Genomic DNA, 21,821 nt, shown 5'->3' on the forward strand with positions numbered 1-21,821 from the left:
TAAAATAATCAAAACAAAAGAAATCATATGATATATATTAGTATTAGCGCTATTTTGGCAAACATTTATTTTCATGGTGAGCATTTTGTCGATCTACATGAGTTGGTAAAGTCGTCTATTTTTCATAGAACGCTTTCTCCTCTGCGCATGCGTGAAGTAACCAGGAATGACAGTTAAGGGTGTCGCTGACTGGAGACAGTTTTGGCAGTACCAAAATATTCAATCTTTTGTTGATCATAATGAAGAAAAAACTTAACGAGGTCATCCCAGTAGTGTCTGTACTGTGCAAACCTACCTAGGTATTTCTAAATATCAACATGTTGTTGATTTTAAACGAAAAGTATTTTAATCGTTCATGTTTCGGTGATTTTCCATTTTTGTACAAGCATCAATCGATTTTATTTGCTTTTATAAACAAGGCCGCGACAATTTATCATCGCCCGACACTCATTGAATGAAATTTCAAATGAGCGGTTTTACATTCTCGCCAAAATACCACGTGACTACATAATGGGCGGAGTTAGTTGGTCAACTTAGTGCGAACACCAAATAAGTCGCTGCGCTCGCTACATTTTCTGTAGATCGCCAAAATGAACTCTAACATTTACCTGCGGTTTATTTGATTTTAAAGGAATAAATAAAAATGAGCCCGGTTTGCACACGTTGCATACCGCACGTGTTAACACCAGACCAGAAGCTGGGGCGGAAGATCAGCGATACATGATCCAATGGGATAGTTACCTGTATACAGGCAGAAAAGGGATTTGATTTTTTATGAAGTAATGTATTATCTTTTTTCTCAGATATTACGCAATTACCATATGTGTTAAACATTAGGTGAAACTGAACCTAAGAAAAAACGTTGTGCTCATGTGTTTTCTTTAAAATCGTGATGTCTTACTTTTAAACCCAAATGGTGTGCAGACATATAAAAAAGGATTTGAAAATGATCAGTCAAGGATAGGTGCCTTTCCACCTCAGCTGTTGTTGAATGCACGAACCGACCGAATGCCAGTTTAACATTTGCCATCATTACAGCTCGAATGCCTCGTGGCTAGAAAACAAGAGCAACATTGTCGTCAAGTTGGGCGTTAAGCATTTATTTATTTGCTTATTTGTATTAAAGCTGTACTCGCACAGATATACCATTTTTACAACTTTTTTATTTTTTGTCTTGGAAAGAGAACATTTTGGCGATAATATCTGCAAACCAATGATAAAAGATTGCTGACAAAAGATCAGATCGTAGTTTTTCATATTCCTGTTCGAAAATTAATGATTTATGGCTTAAACCGTTTACCAACGGTTTAAGAAAATTGCGAATAACATCAGTTTTTGAACTTAAATATAAAAATTTGCGATCTAATTTTTTGTCAGCAGTCTTATATAACTGGTTTCCATGGATTTTCGCAAACATTAGCTCGTTCCAAGACAAAAAATAAAAAAAGTTGTCAAAACGTTCAATCTATGAGAGTGCAGCTTTAATAATTGGATTATATTTTTTCTAAATTTTCTTCTTTAAAAAGTAAATTAAATAATTAATTTTTATTTTCCATTCAATATTTATTCAACCGTACAAGAATCAAAGTTTAACAAAAACATTCATTGAACCACGTCAAATGACGACTTGTCCGATCACCAAACAAACACACGTTTGTGTGAACGAGTTTTACCCACACTGACTTTTTTTACTCTTTTGTTTTAAATGAAATGTTGTTATTGACAGACAGACGGACGGACATAATTTTCTATTGCCGTAAACATGTAAATAACAGTTAATTTACAAAAAAATGATATGCATTAGAAAACATAATTATTATGGTCACAATAATACATCGCATACTGCAAGGAAAAAACTCGACAAACAACATAACAGAGAAGAAAAATGTTTCCAAAATACAAATGATAAATATCGAAATCAAAAGGTGCATGGTACATATCTGAAATACCAGGATAATATGGATTTGTGAGGCTAATATCATATATCACTTTATAGTCCATATCATATTATTTATCATATAATCTCTTTGAAGAAATGCTTGGTTTATAAATTTACGTAGATTTCTTGTTATGACGATGTCATTAGTTCAATAAACTTGTACATACTTGGGTTTCTAATATAAAATGGGTTCTTTTCTGATATTGTAATGCACAGGGCATATTATGACAAAATGGTATTAATCTTCTATATCTTAAGAGTTACACAATAAATAAATATGGTGTAACCATGATCGAAGTCATTGTTCATCACTCCATTTACATACTCATCATTATTTATGCAAAACATAATGGTGTCCATGATACTTGTAGCGATACATGTCTAACATCACAGGGAATTTCAGTAGGCAAGTATTAAAGGGGCTTGATACCAAATGATGCATTTGCAAGAGAAAAAGAAAATTGTCGAAAACATATTAAATAAAATTGACATCGTTGTGTACAACGCACGTTTGTGTACCACATGAATCCTTAGTTTAAAAATAACGTTGGTATATATCTGTACTCTTAAACATATGTGATATAAACTGGAAAACTGTTATGCGCTATTTAAAACGGGGAAACACAGATGAGACAGCAACATGAGTGTTGCGTTTATTACTTTAACTATGTTAAGTGACGTATCTTCGGTCTCCTAATAGCTGACATTGACAATTCTAGGCTTGTTTTGATAAAATACTGTATTTGACGATTTTTGGACCATATGGTGTCTAGCCACGGTAAATACTTCGGATTTTGTCTTCGCGGAACATTTTACACAAACGTAATAAATAGTGAATGTAAAAAATAAACAAATACGCCCGTCCCTTTTTAGGACGCTAAGTTTGTAAAACACGACCCATTTCCCCGGCTATCCCCGGTATACCCCCGGACCTGGGAAGGGGGAGCGTAGTTACAATTGACTGGTGCTTTATCGAGCCTGACCGAGATATTCTGCCCATACACATTCAGTGATGCTAAAGAAAAAGACGTCTAAGGAAATTGATCGGACTAAAACGATTTTATTTAAAAAAAATAATTATAGTGCAAAACTCTTTCGAGTGACTCGCGATTTGCCTAGTTAATAAACTTGTCTAAGATGTTATGCCCATACACATTCTGATCGACTTTGGTAATGATAGTCTTAAGCTATTGATCGGACAAGACCGATTTTAGGTTATTTCTTTCATTAAAGGGGGATAACTCTCAAGTGATTCGGGGATAGGTTTAAGGAAATTCATTCACGTTTCTAAATGTCAGAATTAAGCAAAACAGATCGTGCAAAATTCGAAGAAATTGGTTGTTACAATGAGAAAACGTCCTCAAAAATTCAAATTAAAACTCTATTCTTTAATGTTATTGAGAAATGTGAGAAAAGATGATATTTTTTTAGAAAAGCGTTAGCTGTTGAAAATTGATTTATATAGGAATGGAAATATATAATTCTGTATTTTAAAAAAAGAAGGTAAATAACTCCGGAATCCTTTTAGGGCCATTGCGACCTCGTCCTTCTCCCCTTGAAATTAGCCAAGAAAAAAAACGCGGGGATTTATTGTACATCCTTGCTTTTTTTTTCGATTATTTTATGCAGAAAGTGATATTAGTTCACACATAAAAATGCATGAAAACGTATGTATGGTTTTTTGGACGGTGCCCGCTCAGGGCAGCGTTCATAGTAGGGGCAATCGGCTTAAAAGTTTAAAGATTTACCGCCTGTCTCGGTCGAAGAAAGAGTGCGGTTTTTCAATGCTTAAAACACCAGTAATATTCAATAGCTTACAAGAACATTAATAATTATGCAATAAACCTATAATATTAAAGCACAAAGGATATGTTTAAAATACATTACTTAAGAATGCATGATTTATTTTATCTTGATTTTTTCCTGCGTTAGCTGATCGTTACATTTAATGACATTGGACTTTTTCCTTTTTTGGCACCAACCAAATTACTTGCTAGAATAAATCCGGACTCCAAGCTTTACTAGAATAAGGGCCAGTTTTATTAAACTTCGTACGAAGTCTGTTTTGCTCACGAACTTTGTACGATGTATCTCAGGCTGTTTAGCCGTTTTATTAAGAATTTCGTACGAACAAGCACCTGTTTCTTCGCAGATCTACGAAAATTTCTACGATAGTTCTTAGGGTGGCGTACGAACTTCGTAGACTAAAAAAATGGCCGCCACAACAACAGAAATATTCTATATTGGCGATCTTTCATTTATTATGGCGTATTTTAAAAAAACCAACTGCCAATTTCAAGACAGAAGACGACTCCGTGGAATCTGCAACCCGGTGAGTAAATTAACAAATCGTTAAGACGCCGTTTTGACTAAATTTTCAGGGGACGCAACCTCGCGCCAACTGTCAAAATGTTTTGAAAAACAAAATGCTCTTATTTCGATGCATTTCAAGAGTTTTGTTGTGATAAGAACACTGATTAAAGACTGAAATACTATCCAACCATTAGACTCATGGTATTTGAATTTTACGGTGTTTTAAGTAAAACAAACAAGCTAAAAACAGACTGATTTTATGACAGTGTTTACACTGATCTGGCGTGAGACCACAGTTATTTTTACTATATGTTTCATATAGACACTAACCTGGCTTTTGACTTTATACACACCCCAATTGAAAAACAAGGACATGGCATCTCTAGAACAATTCAAGACACAAAATATAATCACAAGAAAACACCATGTTGACCATTGACCCGACTGTCAAAATTGAGTTCAAATACATAACCCTTCCGCCAGGGAGTCAATCGGCTACAAACAACTAATTTTCAGACTTCCACAAGCTATGATTTTTCCAATATTTACATTGAAAACTATCAATTTCTGCAATAGAGTGTCAAATTCAGTCAAGTTCTCTGCAAAAAGAACATTTTTTGCTTCTTTTTCATTCAATTTTAATAAAAGATTGATACTTGAACACAAGCACTCTTTGTTTCTGTATTCACATCCGGATCTTGGTCAACGGGGGGCAGATAACTGTGGTCTTGAGCCTATTTAAGCAACATTTTTTCAGAAACAGACTTCAAAACTCCTATAATTCAGCTTCAGGCTATATGCAACACATACTGAAAGTTTGGCAATGATATATCAAACACTAAATGAATGAGACAAGTATTAGCACCTGTGGTATTTTCATAAAAAGCAGAAACAGCCATTTCCCTCAAATGTTAAGCCGCAAACCTTTGAAGAGCCATTATTTCCTTATGCATTGGAATAATTTGACCAAGTAAAGTTTTCCTTGTAGCTTTTAATGGTGTCTATAGAACAGCACCACAAAACTGGCCTGCCTACTCTTTTAAGATTTTTTCTAAGCAAAATAAGGTTTTTCCACTTCATCGGCTTAGTGTTTTATATAAAAAATGACATAGAGCCCAACTGAAATGCCTCAACTTGTCAAAATTTTGCTTTTCTGGTCCACTTATATACAAAGGTAACAGAACTGTTCAGTTTAACACAAGAAGTTTAGTGATAATGTGTTAATAGACAGTCTAAACAACACTATATGCCAAATTGTTGGCTTCCGGGACAAATGGCGCAACAAAGGAAATGGCAAAAAACACACCAAAACTTAAAGATTCATGACAACTGCTAGTGTTTTCATGTATGAGGTGGCTACATGATGTAGAAAATGCAGAGATAGCATTATTATGCCCATTTTTAAAAAAAAATACTTTAAGAATCTGTTTTGAAGGCTAGATTTGGCATTAAATTCAGAGTACAGCACTTCACTATTGTCTATAAGATGCTTATTTACACCTGATTTGCTATAAATCTCACTCATTGGAATCATTTACACACAAACAAGCACTACAGAGTTGACTAACATCTTCATTCTTCTGAAATATTGGATTCAGAGCTGCATCTCCTGGATTCAGATTGCAGGACTACCGCCTGGGGAAAAGGCCGCAGCTAACTGGAGCTTATTGGCACATCATGATCTGCAAGCAAGACACAAAAGCAATGTTTTACACAAATAAAACTATCTGCCACTACTGTTAAAGTTTGAAAAAGGCCTGTAAACACTCATTTGAGGCATACACAACCTTTAATATAGTCATAAATGTGATAAATATGCAGAAAAGTTCATGAATTCAAAGATTTTCAGGACAAATTTAATAGAATATATAGTCTTTTGGACATTTTGCAATCAGTTTTTAACAACTCAAAGGTAAACCTCATCTTATTGAGTACCCAGATGCATTTTGCAAGCATTCAAACCAGACATGCTTAGAATTTCTTCTTACTTGGAGCTGGTATTCCTTTCTTGAAAATCCTTGCCGAGAGCCGGTATGGAAAACCACAGAGACCACAGTTTTACCAGCACTGGTTCTTGTCCTTGAAAATTCCTCTGTGGCTACAGCAACCAGGCTGGCTATTAAAATAAGCAATAAATTAGGGTTTTTAAAACATTTATACTGTATTAAGGTTGTGTTTTTTAATGCATTAAGGGAAAAGGCTCTATTCTTTATGAAAGCTGCTCACTTTTTATTTATTTTGCCTTGAGAAATGTCAAGTTTTTCAATGAATAAATTGAATAAATGAATGAATTAATGGATATATATGAATGATTGATAGAATGAATTAATGAATTAATGAAAGGTGGCATTTTTTCTTTAAAATTGGGATCTCATTGTGTTGCTGTGATTGTTAAAGTATATGTTTTCTTGTCCATAAGCTGAAAATCATATGCACACTAAATAAAACATCATTCTGCATCCTATGTGCAGTAAGTTTTGTTTAATTGCTTATAGAATTTGCAATTATTGTAATGTTTGCTTAAAAGAGCAAACAAAATGTGTGAATAGATGCACAATACAGACCAAAGACTGATACAAGTCAGCAGTTTCATTAGAAAAAAATATTATTATCAAAGCCACATCAGAAATGATTGACAACATGAAAGAAATTCATTTAGGAATGGAACAAACAGTCTCAATGGGCTTTTATGACCAAACTGTCTCACTTTGTACTACAGTTTGGATACCATTTTCTAATATATTATCTTGAAGTACTTACAAATTACAGCATGTTGGCAAACACCAAGTACAGCTTGGCCTCTGGTGGGCAGCTTGGTGGTGGTGGGTGGGGGGGGGGGGGTCTTCAACAGACAGTTCCTCCTGGGTCTGCTTCCTATGTTAAAAAAATCCCTCCATTTATACTTTGGAATTGAAAGTGAGGCTTTCATTCATTAGTTACCATCATTTGGAACTATTTCCAAACATTAAATTGAAAGTGAAAGTAGTTTTTTTTAAAAATGTCAAAAATATATAAGAAAATTATATATTATTAATTTATATTATGTAATATAAGATTTTCACATTTCATACTCAAACACCAATATTCTATGGCTAAGCACTGTCAACTGGCCAAATTTCAACCAGATAGCTGTATAAATTAAGAATTTATAACAATTTAAAATAGGCCACCCCTCCAAAAGCTTCCTCTATATCAGGCGTGAGACCACAGTTATTTTTACTATATGTTTCATATAGACACTAACCTGGCTTTTGACTTTATACACACCCCAATTGAAAAACAAGGACATGGCATCTCTAGAACAATTCAAGACACAAAATATAATCACAAGAAAACACCATGTTGACCATTGACCCGACTGTCAAAATTGAGTTCAAATACATAACCCTTCCGCCAGGGAGTCAATCGGCTACAAACAACTAATTTTCAGACTTCCACAAGCTATGATTTTTCCAATATTTACATTGAAAACTATCAATTTCTGCAATAGAGTGTCAAATTCAGTCAAGTTCTCTGCAAAAAGAACATTTTTTGCTTCTTTTTCATTCAATTTTAATAAAAGATTGATACTTGAACACAAGCACTCTTTGTTTCTGTATTCACATCCGGATCTTGGTCAACGGGGGGCAGATAACTGTGGTCTTGAGCCATCTGTCATTTCATCTGTCAAAGTTTTTATAAATTTTAAATAACTTGCTTCGACTAATATTTACAAGATTATTATGTCTCTAATAGTGTTCAGAAATTCTAAATCAACATTGAAGCTTATAAATTTAAAAGTTGCCTGGGGGTGGGGATGCGCATTTTAGAATGACTTGGGATGCGGGGGTGGGATGGGTCAAAAAGTATTTTTTTTAAAATATCCAGAGCAGCCAGAAGGTAAGCATAAGCTCTATTGTCTGATTTTACATTGTGAAATCACGCGTAAACGAGAGCTAGATTTGGAAGTGAGATTTGACCCTCAGGGGGGTATCCATCTTTGTTTACATCCGATGTGACAGCTAATGCGAATCGTTACGCTCAAATGAACTATTCTTTTTCCTAAAATTCTTTAACCAATATTGTTTTGTAGTGGATAAGAGTATTAACATAGGTTTCATGCGGTGCACTTTTTGTTTTTTCCTCCAAAATGGGGAAAAAGGACTTTTGTTGTGCAGAAGGTTGTAGTCATTAACGATCTCGCGGGGCAACATGCAGTTTCTTTAGAATTCCAGAAGAACCAAAGTTAAGGACCCTTTGGCTAAATAAAATTTCAAGAGTAGAAAAAATTGAACAAAATGGAAAGATTGTCACAAAGTTATGGACACCAAGCAAATCTTCTAAATTATGCAGCTGTCATTTTGGGGAACCACCACAGGCCAAGTCCAGGAAGAAATGGTTCCAAATTCCATCCATCTTTTCCCATCGTCCTGCCAGCAGTAAGCCCAGTAGAAAAGCTCCTAAGGAGAGACAAGTCAGTAACCAGAATGTGAAAAGAGCCCTGTACACAGCAGTACCGATTGTAAGTCATATGTATTTTGATTGAAATGTAAATATGAAGATTAATAATCATCATTTTCTGTCTTAAAGCTGCACCCTCACAGATGTACTGTATTAAAAAAAAAGTGTTCTAATTGTTTTGAAATTGAGCCAATGTTGGTGCAAATGTCTGGGAAAGATGATATGAGACTGCTGACAAAAGATCTGATCAGCTATGTTTTCATATTTACGACCGTAAATCGATGTTTTAAGGGTAACCACATCAAAGCACTTAGAAAAAATAATTGACTGAATGATACTTGAACGTTTCATCTCTGTTGCAGTGCACTCCTGAAAGAATTCCGTGTGAGCAGGGTGCTGTCATAGATGATGCAGGCATTGTGGACCGGGATTCCTGTGCAGATGTGGTAGTGCCAGACACAGCAGATATAATCACAGAGGTTAATTCTTACAAAATTACACTAAAAAACCCCATTGTACTAGACACAAATCCTGAAGAAATACAACCATAGGCGTAACTGCCTAAGTATTTATTTCAAATTACATACATGCAGTCTAAGGCACAAAATATAGGTGGATGCAAAAAATAATGAAACACAAATAAAAAAGATATCATTGATATCCAATGAGTTATACATAATAATACATTAAAAGAATAAATATGCAACAATCTATAATGTGTACTTAACATGCACTGCATTCATGACATGTAAATGATTTGTTCACTATAAACTCTAAACATAAACTTATCAAATGAACAAGTTGTACTACACTTTGATGGTTTAAATCTTGGTCAGTGACAAATTTCAAGCTGAACCATATACATTTAAATACTCCATGAAAATTATAGGAGTATTATCTTGAATTACCTTGTTATTATTGAAAATGTTTCAGGCAGTGCAGTTGGCGGGTCATGACTACCTCATCACTGAGGAAGATAAGGAGTCCTTCAAGCTACTAGAAAGCAATAAAGACTTGGCCGGTGTCATCCAAGAAAGAGAAAGACTACAGATATGTGAATATGACCTGAAAAAACTGAAGGCCTCTGGACAAGTATTAGAGGTGAATGAATTGAGAAACAATGACAAGCTGTTCCGCTATTGCACAGGACTTAAAAATGAGGTCTTTGATTCACTGTACAAATATTTGGAGCCATAAGCAAAAGTTCTTAAGTACCAACAAGGCGAAAGGACAAAAGCATACAAGAATCATGCCGAAAACTACAAGCGAAAGCCAGGAAAAGCCAGACAAACATCCCTTGAGCAAGAGATGTTTTTCACTCTAGTTAAATTGAAACTTGGTTTGCAGACTATGGACTGTTCAATGCGGTTTGGCATGTCCACTGCAAGATGCAGTGTTATTTTCACTGCACGGGTGACATTATTATATCAGGAACTAGAAAAAATATGCAAGATGCCACCAACCACATAATGTGACAACATGTACAACGCGAAGTGTTTTAATGAGTTCAAGAACTTGAGAGTAATTGTAGACTGTACAGAGCTGTACTCTGAAACCCCTTCATCTGTTGGTGCTCACAAACAATTTCATTCACACTATAAACACCACTCAACTGTTAAGTTCCTTGTAGGTATGAATACAGGTGGTGCTATAACGTACATTTCTGTGATTCATGGTGGTAGATCAAGTGACAAGTTCATAACTGTAGGGGCTGATGACCTACTTTCTAGTTTAAATCCAGGAGAAAAGGTTATGGCAGACCGTGGCTTCACCATCCAGGATTGCCTTCCCTCAGGTGTTAAACTGGTAATACCGTCATTTAAACATAAGGACAAATCACAGTTTAAAAAGGATGAACTACATAAGAACAAGAAGATCTCTGAAGCCCGGGTTCATATCGGAAGAGCAATTCGAAGAATTAAACAATTCAATATCCTCAGACAAGAAGTGAAACTGTCTCAGGTGGATGTGTTTGATCACATTTTCAAGGCTTGTGGGTATCTGGTGAATTTCCAGGACCCTTTCTTGAAAGTTGAAGATGAGTGATAAGGATTATGTTTATAATACTGTTGATAGAATGGTTGAAGGCATTGTTCTTTACTTTAGATCCAATCTGAAATAGTGCTCCAAATGCTATATGTTTGGTGTAAATGCTCAAAGTACTATATTTTGTATGTTTGAATGCTCAAAGTACTGTATATTGTTAATGCTCAGCTTTTTTGTCAGACGTTTAAAAGTGTACCATGTCACACATTAATCTCATCAAATATTGTTGATTTAAAGTAATCACTTGCTTGAGATTCAGTTTGAAACAGTGCTCAAAGTACTATGCCATTTATTATTTTATATGTGCTGTTCTATTGTTACTGTTAACTTATAGTGAACCATGGCGATGCCAAATATTGATCTCACATGCAATTGATGCAATAGTCATTTTTTTTTGTAAATGACTTTCTAATGTGGAAAATGTTGATCATTTCAAACCTTTTTTCATAAACCGGTAAGTCTACATGTAATTATATATGGTCAATACTTCCACCACCAGTACCAAAAAGTGCAATTGTTTGGACTGTGACTACATGCACATGTGATAAGATATATTTATTCACATCAGTTAAATTTTAATGGTTGATATTAACTTCAACAATTAGAGGCATATTTATGTTAACTCTTGTTTTAATATTTCAAATTTTATTAATATTCCTGTATAATTCCTTCCACGTTGATTTTCCTAGGTCTTTATCAATATGCACACATATGCCTTAATTGCTGACCATAATGCATTATTGATAAACTGATGAACCTTTTTGCTGTTTCATACACCATTCAATTTCAAAAATTTCAAAAAATATTTGTTTTTCTTGTACATTTGATCCATTTGAAGGCCAAGTACATTGTAGTTTATTTATTTACTGAAGTTTTTAATACATGTGTTGAAATGAGTTTATGACTAACTAATATGACTTTTGCCGTGGCACATTTCCATAGACATTGGTGAAATACCAAGTTCTACCAGTCCTAGTTCAAATGTCCATAAGATTTCGCAATAAAAATTGTAAGTGTAAGATGGTGACCTTGACCCCTCAATAGTGTTGAGCTAAGATAAATACAGGTCCCACATGCACACAAAAATGACCATGTCATGGTTAAAAGCTCTTTCATTAAGAACTATGATATTCAAGAGAAACTTGGTACATAAAATAACCATGTCAAGGTTAAAGGGACTGTACACCAGATTGGCACCAAAATGTTTTTTTCTCTAACGAATCTCAGGACAGTTATTTAATATAATGTTTATCTCTTTGATATCTTAATTGTAAAAAATAAACTAAATGTAAAAAAAAAATGAATCGGAGACCGGGTTCGATCCCATGTTGTCAAAATTGCAGTCTATTGTTGTATCCACTATGCTTTCGAAGACTTACTCTATGCGAGTGGATATTTAGGCTATATACCTAGCTTGGTAATATAAAGTGATAACGTTGACTAGCCAATCATGCATAAGGAAAGAATTCTACTAGGTAGACATACCTAGTAATCATGTAAACTATGTGGTATTTCAGTAAGTAAGTTTGAAGGCATTGTACACATCTATACCAAGTTTATGTCAGTTATTTTCAACAATTTTCTTTTTTCCGCTATATCATCATACAGAATACAGCCCCTTTAAAACTGAAACTTTGTAGACATAGTCATTTAAAAAGGGACTGGACACCAGATCATACCAAAATCAGCAAATACAGAATGTGTTTCGAAAAAAACAATCCTAGAATTGTCAATACAAAGCCGTTATTTACGTGGCAGATAAACCCAGTAACTTTCAAATTGGAAAAAAACGCAGAAATTGCAATAAGTACTTGAGTCATAAGTTTGGTGATACACCAGTAAGTACAATTTTCAGGCGTTGTAAACAGAGATATAAATTCATGTCAGTTTTGTACAATTTCCTATGAAACTTGGTACATATATATATTATATTGCCAAAGGGATATTACCATAAATTTAGCTTAAATACATTTGTCAATTATCTGAATCTTAGAAAAGTACAAGGTTAGTGTTGTATAATTTGCAGAATTCTTGCAGCATGACACAAGTAGGCAATGACAGTCAAATAAACTTTATTAAATAAGCATTGAAATAAACTCATTTTTTTATTATTTAATAGTACAATCATAAAAAAGAAAATAAAGACATGGTAAATGTTTGCAATATAATTATGGCTTCTACAAAGTTTATGAATTATATTATTGATAGTTAAGAAAAAAAAAAATGGAAATATAATTACAAGTGTGAAACAAAATTGAAGCACATTTTTCAGAATGAAACTGTCAGTCTCTGTACACTACACTTAAAAACGCATGTCATCTTATGATGTCATCCATTTCTTAAATGAAAAGATGAGGTCACTATTGCAATCACATGGCAATGTCACAGTTGCGAACACATGGAGGGCAGTACCATGCTGGTTCCATATCCAGTTCTGGATCTGGAGAGAAATTTACACATTTCCAGTGGAACCATTTCCCACACTTGCATGGGCATTCACAGTTTATGCTTGCTTCATTGTCATTGCATACAATTTCTTCCAGGATCTGGCCACATTTGCCACAGGGAAAGCGCCTAGTGCGTTCACTGATTGCTGACTGGACATTGTTGCGGCCTGCTTGAATGTCACATAGTGGATCCTTGGTTGCCATTTTCACATACACATAATCTATGTAAAAATCCAATAGGGCATCCGCCATGTTTTGCCAATACGGATCATCAAACTCAACCTTTATCACCACAATGTTAGTCCCATCAAATACAACTAAGTCGCACTTGTGTATTCCAGTGACGCCCATCTGTCCCTGGATTTGGTCATAGTATGTATTTCCTGTGGTCTTTAATTTTAGGATTCCATTTTCATCTTTAGTGATGAAGTCTAAACTGTCTATCTTCCTAGACTTGTCCACCAATCTGAAGGGGCATTTGATTTCCACCAGCCGTTTGCCATGGCAAGCACATTTAAAAATCCTGTCTGGCGAGGCTTCCAGATACTCAAATGACTTGCAAATGTGAAGTCCCCATGTGCGAAGAGAACAGTTAACATGGTCTGTTGTCATATTTTCTACATATAGAGATGCTGCATGTGGATCTTGTCTGTTCCCATACCTCGTTGCCTTGTTACCTTTGAAGTTGGACCCATTAATCAGCATGTCCACAAGGTTATCTGTCGCACTGCTTTTGCCTTTCTTCCGCAATTTTTTCGAGTGACTCATAACTCTGTTGAAATTAGAAGCAGTTATTATTCCTTGCCTATACCTTAGCCAGTGTGCTGATTCTTTTTGCTTTCGCGTAATGACCTCGATTTTTTTTCCTCAGTTGTATATGTCACCAGATCACTTGTTGATGCCAGTTTGAGTTTGTCTTTAAGTGTTATTGGGATGTTTTCAGTCTTGACTGAAATGTCTCTAGTTGGTATCAACACAGGATTGTCATCAGATACAACGCCTGGTAGAAATGTGGGACCTTTAGGTATAACACGTCTATCTCCATCATTTGCTTTGTACTTCTGTGTTATGGCTGGTGCTACTGCTTGCACCCAGGGAAGATTAGGGCATTGCAAGCTCAATGTGTGATGCAGAAGTGTGAGACTGTCGTAGTCTACTGTGCGAACTGCGGGAGGAAGAGGTTCATAGTCTGTTATATTGAAAAAAAATTCCTGTCTAAATTTTCCTGGGACATTCTTTTTAACAACAACGTCTTTAATTGGTTTGGGATCAACTTTAGGTCCTTTGGGAACAGTCCACCGACACAGTTTTTCTGTAAATCCTTCATCATCTGGTAGATCGCGATGTCCTCTTGCTACAAAATCTTCAATACCGAAGAGCAGACCAGCTATGTGAGTGCATGCCTCACCCAATCCAGCAATACATGTACAACCTGCTCCCACAGGTGCACCATTGTCATTCAATACAACTGTCACAGAGTATTGTGTACCACTAGTATCCCCAGATGGATTCGCAAGGCACTGAAGCGCACAGAAGTGGTCAATATTGTCTAAACCATTGAACATATAACCACTGATGTGGCCTGATTCCCATAAGTCATATGCTCTCAAGGCCTTGTAGGAACGGAGTGTCTCGTCGGTGTACTTCTCGAACGCTCCAGCGGTGACTGTTGCTGCGATGTCATGAGAGGCTGACAGATACCTCTTAATTCTCTCCAGAGTCACATGCGGGACTCGACGAATGTCCTTAACCCATCCTTCGCGTAAGGACTGGATCTCTTTCAAGGTGTGTAAGAAAGGATCACTGTCACCTCCATCAGCTGTAGATATATTTAGATAGCTGGCCAGTATCGTGTAGCGATGGGTGCGTTTACCCTTGGTGGGAAGGTCAAACTGGCGTAGAAGACTATTCAACTCTATGTTGGTCAGATGGGTTATCTCCCGGAATGTCTGAGGAAGAACCACATGGAATTGATGACATTTACTACAATTACACACATAACACCGGGGCATTATCACAATAATAAAGCTAGCTGATGTTCTATCAATTAATCATAAATTGTCAAACAATCTACTTATGAAAGTATGCATCATTCAACAATTACCGAATCAAACAATGCCTGATTGACAGTAAACAGATGGACGCTGGATCAATGTTACAATAATAATAGTAATACTTGTAATTATGCCATGTGCACAGAATTCTGGTCAAAACTGGAATTGTACCTAAACAACAAAGTTCACACTTAATCAGGCTGCCTGAGAAACATCTACAGAAATTGGCCAAAATCGTGGGTTTCACACTTAAACCTTTTAATTTACAATCTCATATTTGGCTGTCGAAATCAATATAATAAATTGTAATCAATGATTTCCTGAATGTTGACATGATTAATTACTATAATAGTTCGATGAATATGAATAAAAAACATAATTTCGATACATATTCGAATAATTCTGTTGACTTCGTAAGAAAAAATCCCCACCCACTTTTTTCAGTAAGCGCGCACCCCCCTGACGTAGGTTCGCCGAGATAAGTAGAACAGTGTAAAAAGGGTCAATTGGTCACAGTTGGGAGACTTGTTTGTCCCAAACTACATTTTTTTTCAATTTTCTTGCGGTTCTGAAAACATTGCAGCTAGTAATGGGACTTGGACTGGGGACTCTCTGTTTGCAAGTTTGTGCTCTATCAACTTGGCTCACAGGCCATTAGAACTTAAAATAACTTAAATCTTGCAGTTGAAATCTTCAACCAGCTCGACAAACTGTTCCTGATAACTTAATTTGCAAACAATCTGACCTTTGTGGGTTAGTACTGGGACACACCCATGAACGGTATAATATTAGTACGGTAAACCTGGGTGCAAAAGTGGGACAGGTTCAGATCTTGAACCGCACGACTGATGACTACTTGAGCTCAAGCAATGGCTTTATTAAAACAGAAACCACCTTGCATTTAAAGAAAAATGTCAACCATATTTTAAGCTTCACAAAGAAAACAGCCTGTTTATAAATAAATAGATTATTCATTTTTTATTTCAGATCCTGACATGGATCCAAGATGCTGGTAACTAAGCGGGACGGATTGTTACACAGAACTGCAGGTTTCTGGATGGGTAACTAAATTTCCATATTTCCGGTTTACTTGTGTTATTTATAAGCAAGATAAAAGTAAATACACCACAAGAGCGAATCAAGTGGAAATCGTGCATTATGTATGTTTTTACAGTCAGTTTGTAGCATTTTTTTTTACCAAATCTCAACTTAATACAAACTTTTCAGCTTATCATGCATATAGTTTGATGTCCATTCTATAATTATAATATTAAAGATGTGCAGCATATATATGGAATGATCCTCATCACTGGATACTGTATATATGTAACATTGCATGTGAAAATGCGTAGCAACAAGTGATATAAGACTGCTGAAAAAATCACATTGCAAGTTTTCATATTTATTTTCAAAAATTGATGTTTTATGCATTTTTCAAAAACATTAATTTGCGACAGAAATATGAAAATCTGTGATAAAATCTTTTGTCAGCATTCTTGTATCGCTGGTTTTCAGATGTTTACACAAAATTTGCTCATTCCTGGACAAAAGATAAAATATTATTAAAACTGTTAATCTGTAAGAGTGCAGCCTTGAAGAAAACAAATGAAATAAAAAGGGTTTTCAATGATTTTTAGCAGATAAGTCTGTTGTCAAAGAACCAAATTCAAGGTATCATTATAGCCATCTGTCATGTCAGAGACAATACACTAATGTTATTGTATTATATTTGTATATGATGTATAGGTCCTAATTATTAGGTCTATAAATCCGGCTTAAAGTGATTTTGATTTGTGCCCTTTATTTAACTGAGAAAACAACTGATGTTTTATTATACATATTTTACAAGTGGCTCTGTGAAATATTATGTGACTGTTAAGAGGTGTAAATTTAAAATGTTTTGTATATGTACTCAATTTTTTTTATCATTGTTTTTTTGGTCTTAAATAATTTTTGTTTTTCGTTTCAGAGACTCAGCACCATGTCACAAATACTTCAGAACCTAGAATGAAAGTTACCGAAAGAGCAATAGACTTTCCAATCTCTACAAAATTCATCTTAACTGTTTTTCAAGGTGATACTTGAGACTACCAAAGACTTTTCAAGGACAGAATTCACAAAACAGTTTATGCCACCATCTCATATCAAAGGATTGTGCTTGAGTTGAACAGCCGTCAAACAGAAACTGCTTCAATACCTTCAATGGATTCATTCTGATTCAGTTTACCCTTGCTGTGATCTGAGCAACTATTTACACCAATTCAACATTTTAAATTGTTTAAACTTGAAAATTCTGTCTTTGTGCAACTCACATGAATCTATTTACTGTGGACTTTGATGTTGACTCTATACAGGAAGAAGAGACCATCTTTATACATGCTGGCGTATCTTTTAAAAAGGAAACAAATATTATAACCAACATTCTACACTGTTATGTCATCCAAGGACTCAGCTACTAACTCAATTGATAAATACTTCAAAGGAAAAAAGTCTCTGTCAATGTAATTACTGCTGTGCATAATAAGACATTTTTTATTATGCGCCCCTTCGAAGAAGAGGGGTATATTGCTTTGCACCTGTCGGTTGGTCAGTCGGTACCGTCTACCGTCTGTAAACCAAAGCTTGTCCGAGTGATAACTCAACAATTCCTGGACGTATGGTCATCAAACTTGACATGAAGGTTGGGCCTGACCAGAAGATGATTTTAGGGCTCATCGGGTCAAAGGTCAAGGTCACAGTGACTTTGAATGGTAAATTAATTATAAAGCTTGTCCGAGTGATAACTCAACAATGCCTAGACCTTTCGTCATCAAACTTGATATGGAAGTTGGGCCTCACCAGTAGATGACCCCTATTGATTTTGGGGATCATCGAGCCAAAGATCAAGGTCACAGTGACCTTGAATGGTAAAAGGTTGTCCAAGTGATAAATCAACAATGCCTGCCCCCATGGCCCTCAAACTTGACTGGGAGGTTGGGCCTTACCAATAGATGACCCCTATAGATTTTATGGGTCAAAGGTCAAGGTCAAAGTGATCTTGAAAGCAAACTCGACAATTTCTGGACAAATCATGCCATTCAGTCTGAATGGTCATCAAACTTGACATAAAGGTTGGGCCTGACCAGTAGATGACCCCTCTAGACTTTAAGGGTCATCAAGCCAAGGTCAAGGTCACAATAACCTTTAATGCAAAAAAGATAACAAATCCTCTCTCAGGGATATCTCAACAATACCTGAACCTATGATCATCAAACTTGACATGGAAGTTGGTCCTGACAAGGAGATGACGCTTATTGATTTTGGGAGTCATTGGGTCAAAGGTCAAGTTCACAGTAACCTTGAATGCGAAAATGTTTCGAGTGATAACTTGACAATGCCTGTACCCATGGCCCTCAAACCTGACTTGGAGTTGTGTCTGGCCTGTAGATGAGTCCCTTTCATTTTAGGGGTCATCGGGTCAAACGTCAAGGTCACAGTGACATTGATTGAAAAAAGCTTGTCTGTGTGATAACATGTCAATGCCTGAACCCATGTCCCTCAAACTTGACATTTAGATTTTTGTAGCCCAGCTGATGACTCATATGGATTTTGAGGTCATAGAGTCAAAGGTCATGGTCATAACACACTCTATCCTCAACGGCATCCAATGCCAGTGACTAATCAGCTGCCATTTCGGTCCATGCTTATTTCATTCAATTGTTCATATAATCCTGACAAGATGGCGCTCAGGTGGGGGCATAATGTTTGACAAACATCTCTTGTTGGTACTTGGCTCATTTCTTACATGTAGTTGTAACATTTTGGGCAACTTTTCAATTATTTTGTTAAGACATTTTTCATCCAGCTCATCTAAGCCTAAGTTAGTGTTCATGTTAACTTTTATCACTGCCTGTTTATTGTACTTTTTATAAATTATTTTTAATGACTTTTTCTCAAGAACCATTTGGCTAAGTATGTCTCCTCCTGAAATAGACTAATTGTTTTAGCTTCAGTTGTCTGTCTGTCCATCTGTAACAAATTGTGTCTGCTCCATGTCTCTTTAACCTTTTGAAGGATTTGATATAACTTCCCACAAATGTACACCATATTTTGAGGAAGGGTTTATTATTATAACTGTTGAGTAGTTTCTGAACTTGACTGTATTATATCTTGCATTTACCTCAAGCTGTTAAGTGAACAATATACCATTGACCAATACAAGGAACTAAACCTTCTAGGTCACCATTTTGGAATAAAGTAATACTTAAAGCTCATATTTCCATAAGAATCTGCTCATATACAGTTTAAATAGCTTATACAAGTATATCATTTAAAATAACATCAGATCCTCCGCTGTTTTATGTTTGCAACATTTTTTTTTTAACATTGATTTATATATCATGACTTTTATCAACAAATACTAAACAGCACAGATCTATACTCATTTGGGCAGAATTTTGTAAATCCAAGCATTGTCAATTGATATTCAATGCTTTTTGGCAAATTGGGGCATTTTCTGTCACATTAAAATCAATATTAACAATAAATCTCCAACTTCAATATTCTTATATTTCTGTGCCCATTCTTTGCCAATTATTTGTTTGTCTATTGGTATACATGTATGTTTATTCATACTGTTTTTCAAAATAACGAATTGATAAAATGTTTGAAATATTTTATTTGTTCATAAATTATTTAATATAACAAAAAGATGACTGCATTTTGTTTTATTTCACATCATGATCACTCATAGAGCAAGACTTGAAGAAGTATAGTGATTTAGCCACAGGTGTTTGTCTGACTTTCTCCTACCCAAGAGGGCATGTGTTTGAATCCCAAGTTGGAAAACACAGTTCAAAGGTCAGTTGATGTATCCTGATTGGGGGCAAAGAGAAACACTCTATGATGGGCACCTGTAAAATAGATCTTTATAATCTTTACTTTTATCCATAAAACGTGAAAGTTGTTAGTAAAATAAAAAAAGAAATGGTCTAACATTTTTTTCAAATACAATTCTTGATAATATTTCTTGTAAAAGTACACATTTATCTTAAGAGATAAAAAAAAAACATTACAGTACAAATTTGTTTTGTAAAAGCCATTTCTCAAATTCAAATGAAATGCCAGCCTTGACAGTGATATTTTGTATAGCAGATTACATATATTGGTAAAAAAACGGTAGTTTGCAAGAAGCAGTAGCAAGTATTTTCTTATTTCATACTATGTTATAATGGCAATTGCATCTGTTTTTGAAAGACTGGGTCTAATAACACTAAAAAATATAATAATAATCCTACTCCCCGATTACTGTTTGCATAGTTTTTGCAATAGTTGGTTTAATCATACGCTGAGATATACAGTCATACCCAATGCTTTTCAGTGCTGCAACACTGCATCTCATATGACTGAGCTTTTCTTTTAAAAGATTGCATGCAATGAAAAACTTAATAAATCTTATCAATTACAAACAAAGAGGATACTGTAATTGACAATGGGTCTACCTATTTGTAATGACAAATACCATTTGTATACTGGTTAGTATATATAATTGTATATTAAAACATATTTGAGTGTGAAAACTTACATACCTTAAGGAAACAGTTCAAATAATATTCGCTAACTAAACTCTTTCTTAAATTTGTACTTCCGGGGTTTTCAATCGAATAGAACAAAGAATTAACGAATGTAATAGTACATTTACCTTTTTGGATGTGATTATTTAACATGTTAACGCCATAACAATTATTATACACAATACAAGCGATGAGAAATGAATACAGTTGGTATCGAAATGTGTCATAACCTGAAAACATTGCAATGTGACACAAGAAACAGCTGTTTAAACGGGTCAAACCATGCCGTAGCAACCGTAGTCGAAAAAACGTTACCACCCACTGTATTTATCAAAATAAATAGTAAATGTCTATTTTGATTATTCGAAAAGCGAAGCAGATCAAATCACTATTTGCGAACTTTTTTTAGTATACTCACATCTACGGTTTGTTTACATTTTCGTCCGATCCTTCCCCATTTTGAAGAGTAATTACGTACGAAAGCGTTAATAAAACGGTCGCAGAAATCTTCGCATGCAACTTCGTACGAAATGATCGCTTGCTTAACATGCATTCATAAAAAAATAGTCATGCATGACGAAAGTTGGGTCTTGAAATAACTGTCAATAGATGATAACAACGACACGATTTTGAAACCAGGCAGCTCTCCCTGTATATTTTTCTGCACATACCCCAGAGGCACCGTCCCTCAGCACTTTCAGTGCTTTGATTTCTTTTTTAGTTGCGCGCATCTTTTTATACATAGGTGTGTTTCTTTTCACAGCAAAACAAGCTTGCGAGGTTTGATTTAAACTTCTTGACATATTTGTTTCCTTGCCACCGAATTATACTTCAGATACCAATATGAAGAGGAATTTTATACATTATCACCGAATTTGGAGACCTGATTGTGAAGCCAGGGAGCGAAGAAGCCAGGGTGTCCAACGTGTTTTGTGTTTGCCGAATTTTAAGTGAGAAAATGTGTGAAGCGGAATAAAATGGCGGTGTTCGAAGATATTTTGGTGTTTTTGGAGTATATTTTCACATGGTA

At 35.2% G+C, this 21,821-nt stretch overlaps 1 pseudogene; it reads left to right on the forward strand.

Moving 5' to 3' along the window:
* Positions 1–8,062: 8,062 nt before the first annotated feature.
* On the forward strand, positions 8,063–11,261 carry LOC128234501 (uncharacterized; annotated as a pseudogene).
* Positions 11,262–21,821: the final 10,560 nt, after the last annotated feature.

This window comes from Mya arenaria, chromosome 5 (genome assembly GCF_026914265.1).
Source record: "Mya arenaria isolate MELC-2E11 chromosome 5, ASM2691426v1".
Taxonomy (NCBI): domain Eukaryota; kingdom Metazoa; phylum Mollusca; class Bivalvia; order Myida; family Myidae; genus Mya; species Mya arenaria.